At 38.9% G+C, this 17,500-nt stretch overlaps 2 long non-coding RNA genes across 2 annotated transcripts in view; both read left to right on the top strand.

Moving 5' to 3' along the window:
* Positions 1–10,290, top strand: part of LOC144965197 (uncharacterized) — a 567,438-nt gene extending 557,148 nt beyond the window's left edge. The window contains exon 2 of the long non-coding RNA XR_013643978.1: positions 6,215–10,290. This is a non-coding gene — a long non-coding RNA (uncharacterized LOC144965197). The remainder of the gene's footprint in view (positions 1–6,214) is intronic.
* A 209-nt stretch (positions 10,291–10,499) lies between these two features.
* LOC144963689 (uncharacterized) overlaps positions 10,500–17,500 on the top strand; it is a 7,400-nt gene continuing 399 nt past the window's right edge. The window contains exons 1-2 of the long non-coding RNA XR_013643668.1: positions 10,500–10,616; positions 13,709–14,141. This is a non-coding gene — a long non-coding RNA (uncharacterized LOC144963689). The remainder of the gene's footprint in view (positions 10,617–13,708; positions 14,142–17,500) is intronic.

Below are 17,500 nucleotides of genomic sequence, written 5' to 3'. Positions count from 1 at the left end.
ATGCATCGTTTTTATAATACCTACATTATTTTTGTTTTTATTGATTTTCAAAGTTCATCACTTCTGAAACATCAAAATTGACCCATTTTTGGACTTTTGACCCACTTTTACGCAAAATTTATCACATGCTAAAAATCATTCAAAAATGTTTACAAATAAAGGAAGAGTTACAAAATATATATAGCAAAAGCACAAACAGTAACAGAAAAAAACGCATTAAAAGTTTCAGGCACAGGAAACTCAGACAAGATCATGCATTCATGCGTGTCCTACCTCAAAATGACCCTGCTTGATATGTAGGCCCTCCCTTTTCAACCTCTTTTTCTTGCCATGCCTTTTCTCTGGCTTCAGAACATTTTTTTCCTCTGGGTGGGGTTCCTGACCTCCCATAGTGGACAGGGAGGTACATACTGTGTCTTCTATCCCCCTATGTCTGTTTTCCAACATGTTTTCTGTCGTTGTCTTGGAATGAGATTACTTGGTTTTGTCCAGGCCCTGGCCGGATACCCTGGCTGGGAGGGAAACAGTCAAATGTATAGTTAGTTTTGAGAGATGATATTTTTTTCCTTGTAAATCATATCTTTGTTATGCACTATATTATGTTTTGTTTATGTATTATATATGATTTGTAAACATTTGAGTGTATTCCTCTTGGTAGGGACCTGTGCTTGTGTCTGGATGAAACTTAGGTGATCTCAAACTAAGTACACTGATAGTGTGCTCTTGGAATCTACAACTGTTGCCTATTTGAACCAATTTCCCTATGTCTGCCTTATTCTTGGATGCTTTAATTATAATTCTAAAACTTTTTATTGTCCCATTTTCTTCCTTTTTACTGGCGTTGATATGACCTTCATGTATTGCAAGGCCGTAAAACCCTTATAAAGATAAAAACAAACAAACGTTTTTTCCTCCTGTTTTGCCATGTCTGATGATCTCGACTCAGATGTGTCCAGTCTGTGATGCTTTCTGACTGCCGCAAATTTGTGGCCATACATTCCAGTCTCAAACCCACACAACTATTTCAACTCCCTGATGACTTCAGGTCCGCTGTTTAACTTTGCAGCTGCCGAGATGACAGCAAACTCCACTCTTTTTAAAGAATGAAAGTTCTTGGAAGATCTGGACCACACAGAATGATGGAAACTTTCATTTGGGTTCTATGTGGCTTTTCACTCACATCTCCTCAGCAGCGCATCTGATGTCAGTCTGGTGTACACTGGCCCTATGTACTTGTGGAGTCTTTCCTGGTCCAGGGGAATGTGGACTCTTTTCTTGTGTCTAGTTGGGTGTCCTTCCATTGCTCTCTTGTAAAAGCACCATGAGTCTGTTCCAGGTACATGTGCTGTGGGAAGTCATCAGTGGAGTAACCATGGAAGATGCTGGCAAGAATGGCTCTCTTCATCTGTTCTGCCAAAGACTCCCTGCGGATTGCTCTTGAATAATATATTTGAAGTTTTTGGATTGTCTCCGCAGTGAGGCAACCATACCCTCTCCCACCAAGAGTAATTCCATTCTTGCTACAATTGGACTCAAGATTTCGGAGGGCTGTCCCTAAGCGCTTTCCAACATGATTGAGACAATCCTCTTTTTTCAATGATGATGTCTTCACCATACGGCTTTAGCTGCACTATCCTGTTGAAAGCTTTGGAATCGCCATCGCTGACAATGGTTGTGTACTGCACCTTGAACCTTTCCTCAGATCTCCCCCAAAGAACTTCCGCAATCTTCACCTCCATCATGCAGGATGTTCCATCAAAATTAATCAAGCACTGCCCTGATGCCACATGGGTCTTTCTTTTATTTGTCATATCTCTGGATTTTTCCTCCTGATCCATTCACCAGTTTTGGCACACTCTTGACAGTATAAACTTGTCACATCGGCGTCTATGACTAATCCAGTGAGGACATCAATCACACTCCCAATTCCTATGAGGGATTGTGACCTCTCGTGAGCCATGACCCATCGTATGACACACTGATGTCCCCAATATCGTCATCATCAACATGCAAGCAGTATTGCCGAGCATAATTGTGCCTGATAATGACTGCCACCTTGGAGAATATTTCTTTGCCCATATTTTTTTTTGGCATATATCCTTTTTGCCGCGTTCTCGAATGTCTTCTGGTGGAATCCAGGCATGTCCATAAACTTGTAAAAGTTTTTGAAGCTGTAAGCTCCCATTCCAGTAAGAAGAGCAGCCATTGCTGACATCTCATTTACAACAAAAGGCTTTGGCTTGCTTGTTGAGTTCATGTTCCTCCTCGACGTATAGTAGGTCAACACTACCTCATTGCAGGTGAACAAACATTCATTTTGATAGAAAATCCATTCTGGTTGACTGTACGGAGGTCCAATCCCCCCTCCCTATGACAAATGGGACAGCAGACATCTTTTAACAAATGAGAAAGCTGACCCATCTCCACAATTGTCCTCTGGCAATAAAATGTTTGTTTGACATCACCATGATATTCTTGATGTAATTTTAATTTTTTGGCACTGGAGGTGGAAGGCGTTGAGGGAGTTGGGTCCATCAAGTTTGAAGGAGTACAGGGACTCTCTCTCTCTCTCTCTCTCTCTCTCTCTCTCTCTCTCTCTCTCTCTCTCTCTCCCCCTCTCTCTCTCTCTTTCTCTCTCTCTATCTATCTATATCTCTCTCTCGCTATCGTTCTCAAGTGCATAACAACCCTCTCGCCCATTCTTTTACAACCAATACTCAATCTAGCTCGACAGCAACTGCGTTCATATAATGTAGAGACTTCAGCGCTTTTTCATTTTGCATCATGTTACGAAGGAGTGACAAATTCTAACTATAAAAATTCACAATAATATTACGCTTACCTCCTGTTCCCATCTTGTTCAAGCTGCTGATTTTGCATGTCGTGCAATTCGAGTCTTTCTAGGCATACTTGTTGCGTATGTGTTGGTACTTTTCACAAGTGAAGAAAAATGCAGTTGAAAACAAAAAATTTATGTCTCCAGGAAGAAGAAAAATCACAAACAGGAGAACAACAATGTTTATATACGACGCATGCGAAGGTGAGGTCAAAGCATGAACTTTGACTCGCCCGCTAACCACTCAGAAAGCAGTATCAGGTCATGTTATCATCAAATATTTTGATCAGCCAATGGGAACGGCGCTAGCAAGGCAAAGGTCACAGCAATCACTCACGATTTTACTAGAACGTCTATATCAGGGTCACCATGCAAAAGCATAGGGAAAAAAATATGGGTATTTGTTTGATCTTTGGCTGAGGAACGAAAGATTTCATTGATGTTGTTACTTGTACATCACCACTATTAAAGGTCATGTTTACTCAAGTTTGTTGAAGCGCAGGTTGTTTTGGGGCAGCCAAACCTCTTCAGATCCTCAATTTGTTAATAAGTGTACAGTATAATGCAGGGGACCTTTCCATGTTGCCTGATAATTTATCTTATAAGAGATAGGGAATGTTGAAGTTCAGCCACTGCAGAAACTTAGTCTGCAAAATTCGCTTCGGGTCATCTGCCCCTTTATCCAACCTAGCTTTCACATTGTAGACCTGTTTCTTGTTTCTGGGTCCATCCATCTCATTACCAGTTGCTTAAACACCATGGATTGGCATGGAGGCACCTTTAGGAACTGAAGACTTTAATACCACTAGATCTATACCCACTCTTTTGTGCATTGCTCCATGACTATATCAATCAAAGGTTGGATTTGTTAACATTGAAAACTTTTAACTCTTTCAGCCCTGGGACTGACTAAGCAGTCAGATCCACTGAATGCCACGTTTTGAAGCAAGTTACCACACACAAAGGTTTTCCACATGGCTCACACCAGTAAATCATTTCCTTTCTTTTTATTGTTGACTGCTGGTCTCCAGTGCAGCGGCGTTTCGCAGAAGAACATACAGCGCATTTACAGGATGGGTGCTCCTTTGGAGAGATGAAGCTGAGATAGTGTTGTTCAGTCAACCGGGAAGATGTTGGTCTTTGGATATTGGTTCCCGGCAGCCAGATGACGGTGATTTTTTTTCACCCCTCTTTTGACGATAGTCCGCAGCCATTTCGTGCCAAGTTGGAGAAGGAAGTCTTGCAATGGCATTCGAGGACGATTGTTACTGGCAGCACATTTGTTGTAGAGGATTTGGCTCTGGATGACTGTTAGCTTGAAAATGTGAGAGAAAACTTTTTTCCACCACTTGACAGTTTTGCGACGTTGAGGGGAGTACGCAAGAAGCTCGTCACTTTTGTCTACGCTGCGCATATTGAGAAAACAGTCCTGTACCGATGTTGGCTTTTCCTTGACGGATGAGGCTGTGGCAACTGTGACATTTACCGTAGGGTTATGGATGATTGTGAGGAGGTGGACAGGTTTTTTGTTATTCATTTCAAAGCCAGAAGCTGTCCTCGACGTCGGTAGTCAGAGAGTCCTCATTCCAAATTGTTCTGAATGAGATCTTTCGGCATGCCAGCCCGATTTGACCGGACAGTACCGACACTCATTGTGCTCCTGTCCACTAACTTGTTCGCTAACTCAGGGCACGAATAATAGTTATCCGTGTAGAGGACATGTCCTTTGTCAAGTAGTGGCTGCATCAGACGCATGCAAACCTCTACTGGCCGATTACTAATTGTCGGGTCGCCACAGTAAATCTCGAAGTCCAACACGTTGCATAAACATATGTATACATCTACTAATGAATAAAGGTGTTGAATAATATGGCATTGGAACAAAAACAATGGTCTCTATATATCCCATTATCCCATTTGCTAGTGAGAGTGTTTTTGGGTGGTTTTTTTTTCCTACCTTTTTTTATTTATTTGTATTTACAGCAAAACAGCAAATGTCAATTACTAATTATACTGATATTGAAACATATATTTACACTATGTACATTTTCTACTTTATATGTTTTACTGGATTTCTAAATTGTTTCGGCCGAATGCCATTTCTTGAAGCATTCTTTTGGATGTAAGTGCAGATGACCGTCACAGCCTTCACAGATGTAATTGGTGCGACATTTTTTTTGTGGTGTGCTGCAAACTTGGCATCTTCTGTCCTTATTTGTGTTAACTATCATGTGTTGTACACCCAAATGTTTGATTGTGTTTTTGACGCGGTCTATCAACTGGACAAGGACCCAATAGCATGCGTTGAGTAGGGGTGTGCTGGGCTGAAAGCTGAGTGAAGTCGTCGATCAGCAACAGCTTGAACTCCTTTAGTGGCATCAGTTTTTCTCCTTCTGGACGAGTTTGCTTGAAAATAACATGTGTATTCACACATAGAATTTCCATAATCCAATGGTAGATTTTTTTCCACCATTTTTTTGTTCGCTGGTTGTGCAGACCATAGTAGCCAATATTTTGATCCGCTTTGTCACATCCATTCATATTGGCATTGTAGTCATCAATGACTCGCGGTTTAGTCTTTACTTTTCTTACTACAGAATCTGTGTTGGTCTGGGTGGAAACTATGATCACAGGCTTCTTCGCTTTCTTATCTATCCAAGCTGTGCAAATAATTTTAATTTCTTCACTATGCCATTGTTGTCTTTCGCCAAACTTCATTTGGAGCGTTTTCAAAACCTGTGGGAAGCCTTTCTCCCAGACTGGAGTGTCCCTGTGAAATTGAAGCCTCTATTCAGCAGATGCTCTCCCGACGGATTATCACCTTGTTGTGGTGGGAGGGCTTGAGTATTTGAACCTCGGACCTCCAATAAGAGAAAAAAGGAGAGAGATCAGACGAAGAGTAATCCACCGGCCCTCCAGGAATGGGGGTTGAGCGTAGGGCTAACAACCCACCTCATAAAAAGCAAACTGTTACAGAAACAGAAACCAGACGTAAATCCACAACCGGCAGCAGCAGAGAAGCGGACCAGAATACTGGCTTCATGACGGTAGGAGGTCAAAGCCGAAAGGACGCCCCCGACCAGATTGAAAGCGGGGAAGACCCAAAGACACCCGGCGAAGGACCATGGAGAAAGAAATAAAGGAAGCAGGCTTGTCCTGGAATACAGCCACGGCAAAAGCAGCCGATCGCAAAAAATGGAGATGTCTGGTGGATGCCCTATGTGCGTCAAGGCCCGAAGAGGATTAAGTAAGTAAGTATTCAACAGATGGTCGATCAAAAGTCGTGTAGTATACCAATGATCAGCGTAAATATGGTGTCCAGTTCCAACGACAGAGAGGAGAGTGTCAAATATTATTACTGAGTTTCCACCCTGAGAGCAGAGCTGCCAACCCCATCTGTTGAGAATGTGTACAATGGGACCTCAAAATGGGGGAGATTTCATAAAAATGGGTACAATCCTGAAATCGACGGAAACTAACATTTGGTTGTTTGGGTCGGCTACACAGGCATGCACAATGACTTTTTCATCTAAATTACATTTCTTCTGAAGATATTCAACCCCTGATTTGAAATTTGACACAACAAATTTGTAGAATTTGTCTTGTTGCTCTACATCTAGGCCTTTCTCCACTAATTTTCTACATTTGTAGCCCACATCAATGTCAGAATTTAGAAGCAAGTTTGACTTCTTGGAAGCATCAATTGTTAAGAGGTCAGTATCCTTTATTGCCTGGGGTTTCAGAAATCGTGTGCAAAGCTCCTTGCTAACAGACATCATAATACATATAATCATAAGAAAACTGAAGTGACTCTGTACACTTAAAATGGGTACATTCTTGGGGGAAATGCGTACAAGCGTACAATCGCTGAAAATGCGTACAATTCCGCATTTGTTGCGGTAGGTTGGCAGCTCTGTGAGAGTCAGTGTCAGTGGTAGGGTCGTGTGAAGTGTTAGTGCCATAATATGTCAGGACATTCAATACATATCCAGTGATGCTGTCCACCAAACCAAAGCTTTCTATGTGGTATTTCTTTGGTTTGCCTGCGTTGTATTGCTTATATTTCCATCGCCCTTTCCAGCTAATGATCATCTCGTCAATTGAAAGATTCTCAGAGGGTACAAAAACATCACTAAATTTGGAAACCAAAAAGTTCACAAAAGGTTCAATTTTTGCTTTACCTTCAGCATCAGGGGAAGAAACATGTAGCATTGAACAATACAACATAACAAAACGGTCAAAACTAAACATGTTTTTAAAAAATGGAGTGAATAGGGCCTGATGAGTACTGTAATAGTCTGTCAATGCTCCTCTCTTGTCAATTCCCATTGTCATCATAACAGCCAGGAATTTCATCAGCTCGTACATATCCAGTGGATACCACCTCTGGAGATGTGTTTTTTCTCTTCCTCGAGCTTGTGTCTGTGCCAATCTGTGATCAACCAATTCATTTACTGACTCGATGAGGGTGACAGCCACATCTGAAGTAAAGATACTTTGGTAGCAGTCTAGAGCTGAAGCACTGATAGGTATAATAGGTGACACACCAGTTGGCCTTCGATTTTTAGTGTCCAAGAGTGTGTTTTGATTTTTAGTGTCCACAATCAACTCATCTGCAATTCTTGCCCAATTGTTTCCATCTGTTTGTGGGTCAGTTGGTATATCTAGGCGAGGTCTTTTTGTCCTATTTGTTTGTGACGATCCCAATCCTAATGACACGCCCACTTCTGAGTCACCACTCGCACTAGCAACCACTCTAATGGGCGCAGAAACCTCTTCATCATCACTAGAATCTACTTCAAACTCAGAATCAGTTTCAAATAATCGCTCTCATCAGAGTCAAGTTGACTGTAAATTTGTAAAGCTTTCTCAGCAGAAAAACGCTTAGGAGGCCTACCACTACTCGTACTAGGTTGATCCGCCCTGTTGGATTTCCAGGAAAAAACACCACAACAAAAACAATCAGAGTTTATCCAAAAAAAACCAAGAGAAAATGACGGTAACGATCCACAATCTAAACAATTTTCGAAAGGAAAGTGTCATTGGAAGTGAAAGTGAAAATAGGAGGCTTGGGGATGAAGCTAGTTTTATTATAGTTTCGAATTAAATTATGAGGTCAGTCGGACGATGCTGTCGTCCGACAACATAAACGAGAAAAGCTATCGGACGCTGGCATTGTCCGGAAACATAAAAAGAGTTAACACGTTTCATTCTTATTTCTATTATCGAACACATAGCTTAGAAGACAACATCAATGACTAAAAAAAATTTATTCAACTCACCTTGTTCGCATGTTTCTTGATTCAACATCAAGTTCGCTTGCTTTAGAAATTTTGCACAACAAAAGCCATCAGCAGCATGTTGAACACAGGCTATCGAATGATCTTGCCACTACAAAAATTGTGGGCTCTTCTCTACTTCATGCCCATGGTTTGCCTTGTTTTTCTTTTTCCTTCATCCAATGATGGACATTTTGACATTTTCCAAGGTATCATCGAAAGAAGTATGTTTTTGTTTTCGTAAGTGATGAGGATTGATTGATTAAGAGATGTCAGATGAGGTTACATTGTAGGGTGTTTCACAGTTGTGAGAAACGGAAACTAGGGTAGAATTAGGATGTAAACAATATTGGAGGTGTGGCCAGAAGTTTCGAGTTTTAGTGTTTCTGTTTGGTTGAATGATTATAATGAACTTTGTAAAAAAAAAAAAAAACTCACCTGCCGCATTATGCGGTTTGCGAAAAAACGTCAACTTCGCACAGAAATATGTGCGGTTAAAATATATTTTTCTGAAAAAACAAAACAAAAAAACATAACTGTATAGTACAAAGTGATCCTCATACTGACAATAATATATATATATATATATATATATTATAAACAATAAACCATTTGAAAAGGATTTGGGCGCATAACCGGTTTTGCTATGGAACCCTCATTTTGTCTCTTTAATATTCCTGGTGCCTGTTAACAGCTGCCACTTGCTCTCATAGGCTCTCCTTTTTTTTAACTCCAAATCTTTGAATTCAGTAAATTTTTTATAATAATTAGGGAGGGGGGGGGGGGGGGGGGGGAAGAGGGTGAAATGGCCAAGCTGCTTAAGGCATATTGTGACCCGTAGGGGAGTCCCATTTCAGGCATTTTTGTTTTTTCCTCAGGCAAGATTATTAACCCCCATTTGCTGACTTCGGACAACAAGGGTATTTTGTGCATCAGACATTTGTTTCATGGATTATCTATATTCCTTCATGGATTGAAGGGCGAAATTTTAATTTTTAAATGATAATTCATTAATCTTTTTTCACTGATAAATGTTAAATTCTTGTATGTTCTTGTATTCACATTTATCTAATTGAACAATTCCCTTGAAATCCTTTTAATTTGTGTTACTTAAGATATATGTGAGGTCAAAGCATGATAGGTTTGTTTTTTTTCTTCTTTTGTCAAGTATGAATTATTCAGTTGCTCATTCACAATGAATGCTGGATTATATATGATTTTAGCTTGTTTGCATTCATGATACTGTGGAAAATAATTCCTTGGAACCAGGTCTAGCCTGCAATTTTATTCATTATACCCACTCTCGACACTGCTGGAGTCATTTTATTGTAATGCTGTCATACAAACCTGACTTTTATTGTTGTTCTGAAAGAATTACAGTATTTTGCATCTTAGTCATCAGTCAAATAACAGCAGGGGATGGGAATGAAAGAGGTTGAGTAGTGGAATGATTGTATTAACTAAATTACAGTGATTTGATAACAGTTTGTCTGATTTAAAACTTTATTCTGTGATAAGACTTTATTTCCTTTCCCAATTAAATTGTTACTCCTTAATAATTTTAGCTGAATGAAGGTATATATTTTATTTGTCTCTACATACAATGTCTTTCACAATATGATTTCTCTTAATAATGTCTGAAGTTTTATGCTTCTCTTTTGCTTCCTCTGCTCTTCCCTTGTATTTCTTTGCTGATACATATTTGATATTCATTATCAAATATAACCATGAATAATCGCGATTACATTTGGAAAACCTAACTTTGAGTGCTGTTGTCAGCATCTCACTGTTTTCTTAAGCAAAAACTTTTTAATATCCAGTTGATGTCTGGGTAACCTCCATCCTTTCTTGAGAGAGTCCCGAAAGGAAAATTTCCCTTGACGATAAATAAATGGAATCTTAATTGAGTTTTACTCACTAACTTGATGAAAAAGGCAATTTTACACTCTGCAGTCCATTTTATATTGTATATATGTCATAATGACATTTTCTCTCAACTTTGTAGGATTGATGGAAAATAATCAGTTCAACTTAAATATTACACTGTTATAATAATAATTAAATCCTCCTCCTCCTGCTCCTCTTCATCGTCATCATCATCATCATCATCATCATCATTATCATCCTCTACTATCTATCTTTAGTATTGTTTAATAAAATGAATGATTTAATCCCTATATGAATACGACTTCCTTTATTCAGTTTTTGTCGCCATTCTTAAATTTTGATTTTCTTTAACAACAACAGCAAACAGTCTAGAGATCTAGACAGACTTAGAACCTAGGATATTTGAAAGAATCAGGTCAGATAGCGCTAGAATACCAATGCTACCCTTTGTATAGGACACTAGTCTATTGCAATGTACTTTCAGACAGATCTTACAGACTGGGCTACTCAATCACTGCTGTTTGCGAATGCTCTACCGACTGGGCTCATGTATATGAAGGGAAGGAGATAATAAAAGAAAGGAGTACATGAGAGACATTGTCACAATTGTTTGGGTATGTGTTAAAGATTTGTATCATAAGAGCATTTTCATTCGCTCAAGGCGCTTTAAATGATCAATTCAATCAATCAATCAATCAATCAATCATCAATTTCTCTCTTTCTGTTCCCTCTCTCTCTCTCTCTCTCTCTCTCTCTCTCTCTCTCTCTCTCTCACTCTCTCTCTCTCTCTCTCTCTCTCTCTCTCTCTCTCTCTCTCTCTCGGTGGGGATCCTGACCTCCCATAGTGGGCAGGGAGGTACTTGTTGAGTCTTCTATCCACCTATATCTGTTTTCCAATTGCTTTCTGCCTTCGTCTTGGAATGAGATTACTTAGTTTTGTCCTGACACTGGCCGGAGCCCTTGGCTGGGAGGGAAACAGTTGAATGTATAGTAATAGTTTTGGGAGTTTTCCCCTTGTATATCACCTCTCTGTACTGTACTGTTATTTTTATTTTTTTATTTTTAACATGTGATTTGTAAACATTTGAGTGTTTTCCTCTAAGTGGGATCTTGTGCTGGTGTCTGGGTGAGACTTTTGGGTAATCTCAAACTTAGTACACTGATAGTATGCTCTTGGAACCTACATCTGTTCCCTATTTGTACCATTCCCCTTTGTGATAGTTTTTCCTCAAGTCCTTTTAATGGTACATCTAGAATGTTTTTATTTTCCAATTTTCTTCCTTTTTTAATGGCGCTGATATGACCTAAATGTGTTGCAAGCGCCGTAAAACCCGTAAAAACAAACAAACAACATCTCTCTCTCTCTCTCTCTCTCTCTCTCTCTCTCTCTCTCTCTCTCTCTCTCTCTCTCTCTCTCTCTCTCTGTGTGTGTTATAAAAATGTTATTTCACGTTCATGTTCATCCTTCAGCCCTAGACTATTCTAAATTAAACACAATTTGGAAAATTGCACAAGAATCACAAAGTAAAAAGGTAATATTTTAGTCTAGATTTGAAGGTGTCTAATTTGTCAGTTTGTTATGTTTAGATAGAGAATTCCATTACTTATGTGCCGAGTAGAAAAATGATTGCCAATTTTATAAGATGCATTGGGCTTGTACTGTCGTTACTTGAGCAAAGATGGTTCGGAGTATTTTGTTTTCAGTAAATTGATAAGGTTAAGTGGTCTTTGTTCTTGGAGGATTTTAATTGTAATTCTTTTTTGGTCAGGCAGCCAATGAAGGTGGATGACAGAGGTATTGCATTTTTCTTTTTCCTCGTAAATAGTTGAACATCACTATTTTGAACATGTTGCAAGCTGTTGATTATTTTCTGAGATTTCATAAAAGGGAATTACAATCATCAAGTTTGGGCAACACAAAAGCAAGAAGAGTGGCGATGTCAAGGGAACAGAGATGTCCAATTTTACCTATCTTATGTATTTCGATGTACATTGATTCCATTATGTTGTTGACCTGCTTGGACATAGACAGCTCCGAGTCGATATAGACTCCGAGATTCTTTACTGATGCCGAAAATTCAATAATACACCGCCCAACATTCATCTATTTCACATTTACATAATTTAAGTGCTGGGTCTCGCAGCCAAAAGTGCTTCAGTATTCTCATTTAGTTTCTGTCCGTTCTTATCCATCCATATTTTAATCTTGAGATGTACCTCTTGAAGTTGTCCACGAACAATGACAGGTCATTAACCGATGCTGAACTATACTGATGCACAAAAAAAAAGTGACACACCATTTTAAATATCTTGATTTTTTTTTACATCTCTGTTTGAAAAGATCTCATCACGGTTGAAGAATGATAAATAATCACATCAACATTTTATTTTTAATAATGGAATGTGTACGTTCGAGGCGCAAAAGTTTAAAACAAACCATTTGCCATGTGAACTTGATCGGTTGCGGTGATCTGAACAAAACTGTGTTGTTAAGTTGTGCTCACCATGGGTATAAAAAGGCCACAAAACAAAAACGAAACTCTTATTCATTCATATTCAACGTATACAAGATTCTTAGATTAAAGGAACAACGGCATTTACGGGCCCTTTGCATATGTCACAAAGACAGATTGCAAGACCGCTAAATTGTTTGCACACAACAATAAGCCGCCTGAGGTCATTTCAAAATCCGTAATAATCAACACTCGACAGAAAAAGAATCTCTACAGCTGTAGGCGAACACGTCTGGAAATTAAAAGATTCCAACACCAGCCATAACATCATATAGGACATCATCTCAAAGCAGAAAAGCTATTCAGTGAAAACAGAAAGATGCAATCTATGTCTGGAGGGAAAATTTCATATTGTTAAGAACCCACAAAAGGCTACACTAAACAGACAAAAAATATTTAACACGTACCCACACAGAAAAAAAAACAAACATCTGCTATCATCAGTCTGCTTTTCACCTCAATAACCTCACACAACAATTATCCCCAAACCACCCCTCCCCCCTCTTTGCACATCAAACACACACCTACGTATACATGTATATACACACAAACACATAAGCACAAATTAGCATCCTTGGTGAGATTCCTGACCTCCCATAGTGGGCAGGAAGGCACTTATATTGTGTCTTCTATCCCCTTATATCTGTTTTACAATTTGCTTTCTACCTTTGCCTTGGAATGAGATTACTTGGTTTTGCCCTGGCCGTAGTGCTTGTCTGGGAGGAAACAGTCAAATGCATAGTTATTATTTTGGGAAATGATATTTTTTTCATTGGAAATCTGTTATGTATTTTTATATTTTCTTTTTTGAATGTACAATGTAAGTATTTGAGTGTGTTCCACTTAGTGGGATCGTGTACTGGTGTCTGGATGAGCCATTTAGGTGATCTCAAACTAAGTACATTGATAGTGTGCTCTTGGAATCTACATCTGTTCCCTATTTTGAACCATTCCCCTTTGTCTTACTTTTTCCTCAATTTCTTTTCATTGTACATCTAGAATATTTTCACTATCCAATTTTTTTCCTTTTTACTGGCGCTGATATTATGACCTAGTGTTTCAAGCGCCGTAAAACTCTTAAAAACAAACAATAAAAACAACAAATTAGCATCTACCCTTACACCAAGCACATATTTTTCACATCCTGCTCCTACTTATGTCATTTGTTTCTAATTTTCTTTTGGTACAACTAGATACAAACAACTGGGTGTCATCAGCATATTGGTGGTAGGATAGGCCAACATTCCTGATTACTTTTGAAAGAGAATGTATGTAGAGAACAAAAAGCACAGGCCCAAGAACTGGCCCCCGTGGGACACCACATTCCAAAGGACTTTGATCGGACTTCAAACTATTTACAACTACATGTTGACGTCTATCTACTAAATAAGATTTAACCCAACCGAGTGCAGTACCGGAAATGCCGAAAGTTATTTCTAAACGTTCTCACAGTAGGTTGCGATCGATAGTGTCAAAAGCTGATGATAAATCAAGAAAGTTAAGATGTGTGCAAGAACCCTTATCGATGAGTTGAAGATTATTTACAACCCGGACAAGAGCAGTTTCGGTCGAGTGGTTTTCTCTGTAGGCAGACTGAAAGATTTCTTCCATGGAATTTATATTAAGGTGAGCTAGAAGTTGCTTTGGGACCAGCTTTTCAAGAATTTTTTATAAAAATGGAAGGGTTAGAGACAGGACGGAAGTTTTTTTTTGTTTTTTTTTATGTTTTGGTTTTTGTTTTGTTTTTTCTTTGTCAAGATTGGCTTTTTTCAATAAGGGTTTAACGTATGTAGATATCAGGCACGACACACTACTTTAATATGTAATAACGCTTAGGGATTATTTATGACCGAGGTACATACATATTAGCATACCTCGTTTGTGCCCGATGTGTTCTCATTCACAGGTCTGATACCAAATTGTCGTGGGTTTATTGTTACAATGGAAATACGAAGACGAAAATAAGAATGCCATTGATAAAAATCGTACCAACATTATATTTGATTTTGACGAATCGTGTAACATGACATTGGATATTATTGTATTATACAGATCAATTATTTTTTATTTTAAATTCTCGAATGTACACGTTGGACATGCCAAATAAATGCATATAGAGTTAATTATACTACGAATGTTGAATATAACAAGATATGAAGTGAATAGAAAAGTGCCAGAAGACAACAGAGAATAAAAATTTTTTCGCGGCGGTGGTGGGGTTTGAACCTGCGACCTTATTGGTACGACAACTCCGCCTGGCAGGTGAGAGCGTGGCTCTACCGTGTGAGCTATCCACGAACACTAAAATATTCGTTTCAAACTCAAAGTCATTACTAGATCCCTCTCTCACCCACTTCTTGAGATCGCCGATTCGTTCGTACACCACCATCGCGAATAATTTTGACCAGCAGTTAAGCTTAATAGCCAACATTCTCAACACAAACATATAACATAGAAACGATTGAGACATTGAGTATGCTCCGGTGTATGGGGTGAATTTTAATTCAGAAAAGTGAGTGGAGCAGGCACTTATGTTGGCAACAACAAGATATGAAGTGAATAGAAAAGTGCCAGAAGACAACAGAGAATAAAAAATTTTTCGCGGCGATGGTGGGGTTTGAACCTCCGACCTTATTGGTACGACAACTCCGCCTGGCAGGTGAGAGCGTGGCTCTACCGTGTGAGCTATCCACGAACACTAAAATATTCGTTTCAAACTCAAAGTCATTACTAGATCCCTCTCTCACCCACTTCTTGAGATCGCCGATTCGTTCGTACACCACCTTCGCGAATAATTTTGACCAGCAGTTAAGCTTAATAGCCAACATTCTCAACACAAACATATAACATAGAAACGATTGAGACATTGAGTATGCTCCGGTGTATGGGGTGAATTTTAATTCAGAAAAGTGAGTGGAGCAGGCACTTATGTTGGTAACAACAAGATATGAAGTGAATAGAAAAGTGCCAGAAGACAACAGAGAATAAAAATTTTTTCGCGGCGGTGGTGGGTTTGAACCTGCGACCTTATTGGTACGACAACTCCGCCTGGCAGGTGAGAGCGTGGCTCTACCGTGTGAGCTATCCACGAACACTAAAATATTCGTTTCAAACTCAAAGTCATTACTAGATCCCTCTCTCACCCACTTCTTGAGATCGCCGATTCGTTCGTACACCACCATCGCGAATAATTTTGACCAGCAGTTAAGCTTAATAGCCAATATTCTCAACACAAACATATAACATAGAAACGATTGAGACATTGAGTATGCTCCGGTGTATGGGGTGAATTTTAATTCAGAAAAGTGAGTGGAGCAGGCACTTATGTTGGTAACAACAAGATATGAAGTGAATAGAAAAGTGCCAGAAGACAATAGAGAATAAAAATTTTTATTCTCTGTTGTCTTCTGGCACTTTTCTATTCACTTCATATCTTGTTGTTACCAACATAAGTGCCTGCTCCACTCACTTTTCTGAATTAAAATTCACCCCATACACCGGAGCATACTCAATGTCTCAATCGTTTCTATGTTATATGTTTGTGTTGAGAATGTTGGCTATTAAGCTTAACTGCTGGTCAAAATTATTCGCGATGGTGGTGTACGAACGAATCGGCGATCTCAAGAAGTGGGTGAGAGAGGGATCTAGTAATGACTTTGAGTTTGAAACGAATATTTTAGTGTTCGTGGATAGCTCACACGGTAGAGCCACGCTCTCACCTGCCAGGCGGAGTTGTCGTACCAATAAGGTCGCAGGTTCAAACCCCACCACCGCCGCGAAAAAAATTTTTATTCTCTGTTGTCTTCTGGCACTTTTCTATTCACTTCATATCTTGTTGTTACCAACATAAGTGCCTGCTCCACTCACTTTTCTGAATGTTGAATATGGCACTTATTTATGTATAAGACATTTAGTTCTATCAATTAATTGACGTTTAATACTATTTATATAATTAATAAATTGCATAAATATATGCATAAAATTACACAGAGCATTTAAAGATTTTTAGAACTTATTAGCTCTAAACGATACGATACTTTTTCAAACAAAACGCAAATTATCGTCCATTCCATAACGTTTGGAATGAACCCCATACTAGCGTTTTCGGTTATCAGATCTGCAAATAATATGAGCACGTCGTTTGTTATCCATCTGTGTTTTGTTGGGGTGATTTAGATTAGAACATTTATATAGCGTAATATCCACTAAACCTGCTTAAAGCCAACAGCAACACTTAACATATAGGGTGGGACATGCCGCATGTTAGGCGACAGAGGCAACGCTGTTAAAGGCTAGGCACTTAATTTACACATGAGTAGGGTGAAAAATGTGAATAAAGATCCTTTTCTAGAGATCCAGCTATGCGCCCCTCAGAGCGAGTCTCAAACTCTGACCATCTGATCCGAAGGGGTGAGTCATACCACTAGATCGCATAGCCGCACAGATGCTGATAATTGAATTACCGTAAGAGATATATATTTTTTAACTAAGAACAAGTAAAACGTTTCTACAAGTACGAAAGACTGAAATTTCATTATATCTGGATTTTTTTTTTTTTTTTTTTTTTTTTTTTTTTTTTTTAATTATTTTTTTTTAATCTTTAATTTGAAACTCACTTTTCGGCATCAGATTCATCCAGACTAAACACTGCTTTGAGGTGATGAGTCACATGTGTTACCTTTGTGGTCAGGGAAATTTCATTTGATTCTCTCTGGATAGGGATTAGTATGGCGTTTTTCTTAAAAGTCAATGTATTGGTGTGTGATAAAGGATCAGTAGTGAATTGTGTAACTTTTAGACTTTCAAGACCAAAGAAAACCAATCTATCAAAATCACACTAATGCTTCATTCCCCTAACCTCTCTCTCTCTCTCTCTCTCTCTCTCTCTCTCTCTCTCTCTCTCTCTCTCTCTATCTATCTATCTATCTATCTATCTATCTATCTCTCTATCTATCTCTCTCTCTATCTAATTATCTAATTATCTA

This window comes from Berghia stephanieae, chromosome 2 (genome assembly GCF_034508935.2).
Source record: "Berghia stephanieae isolate SIO BIC M18660-M18661 chromosome 2, UCSD_Bste_1.3, whole genome shotgun sequence".
Lineage (NCBI taxonomy): Eukaryota > Metazoa > Mollusca > Gastropoda > Nudibranchia > Aeolidiidae > Berghia > Berghia stephanieae.
This window is presented reverse-complemented; position numbering and strand designations above follow the sequence as displayed.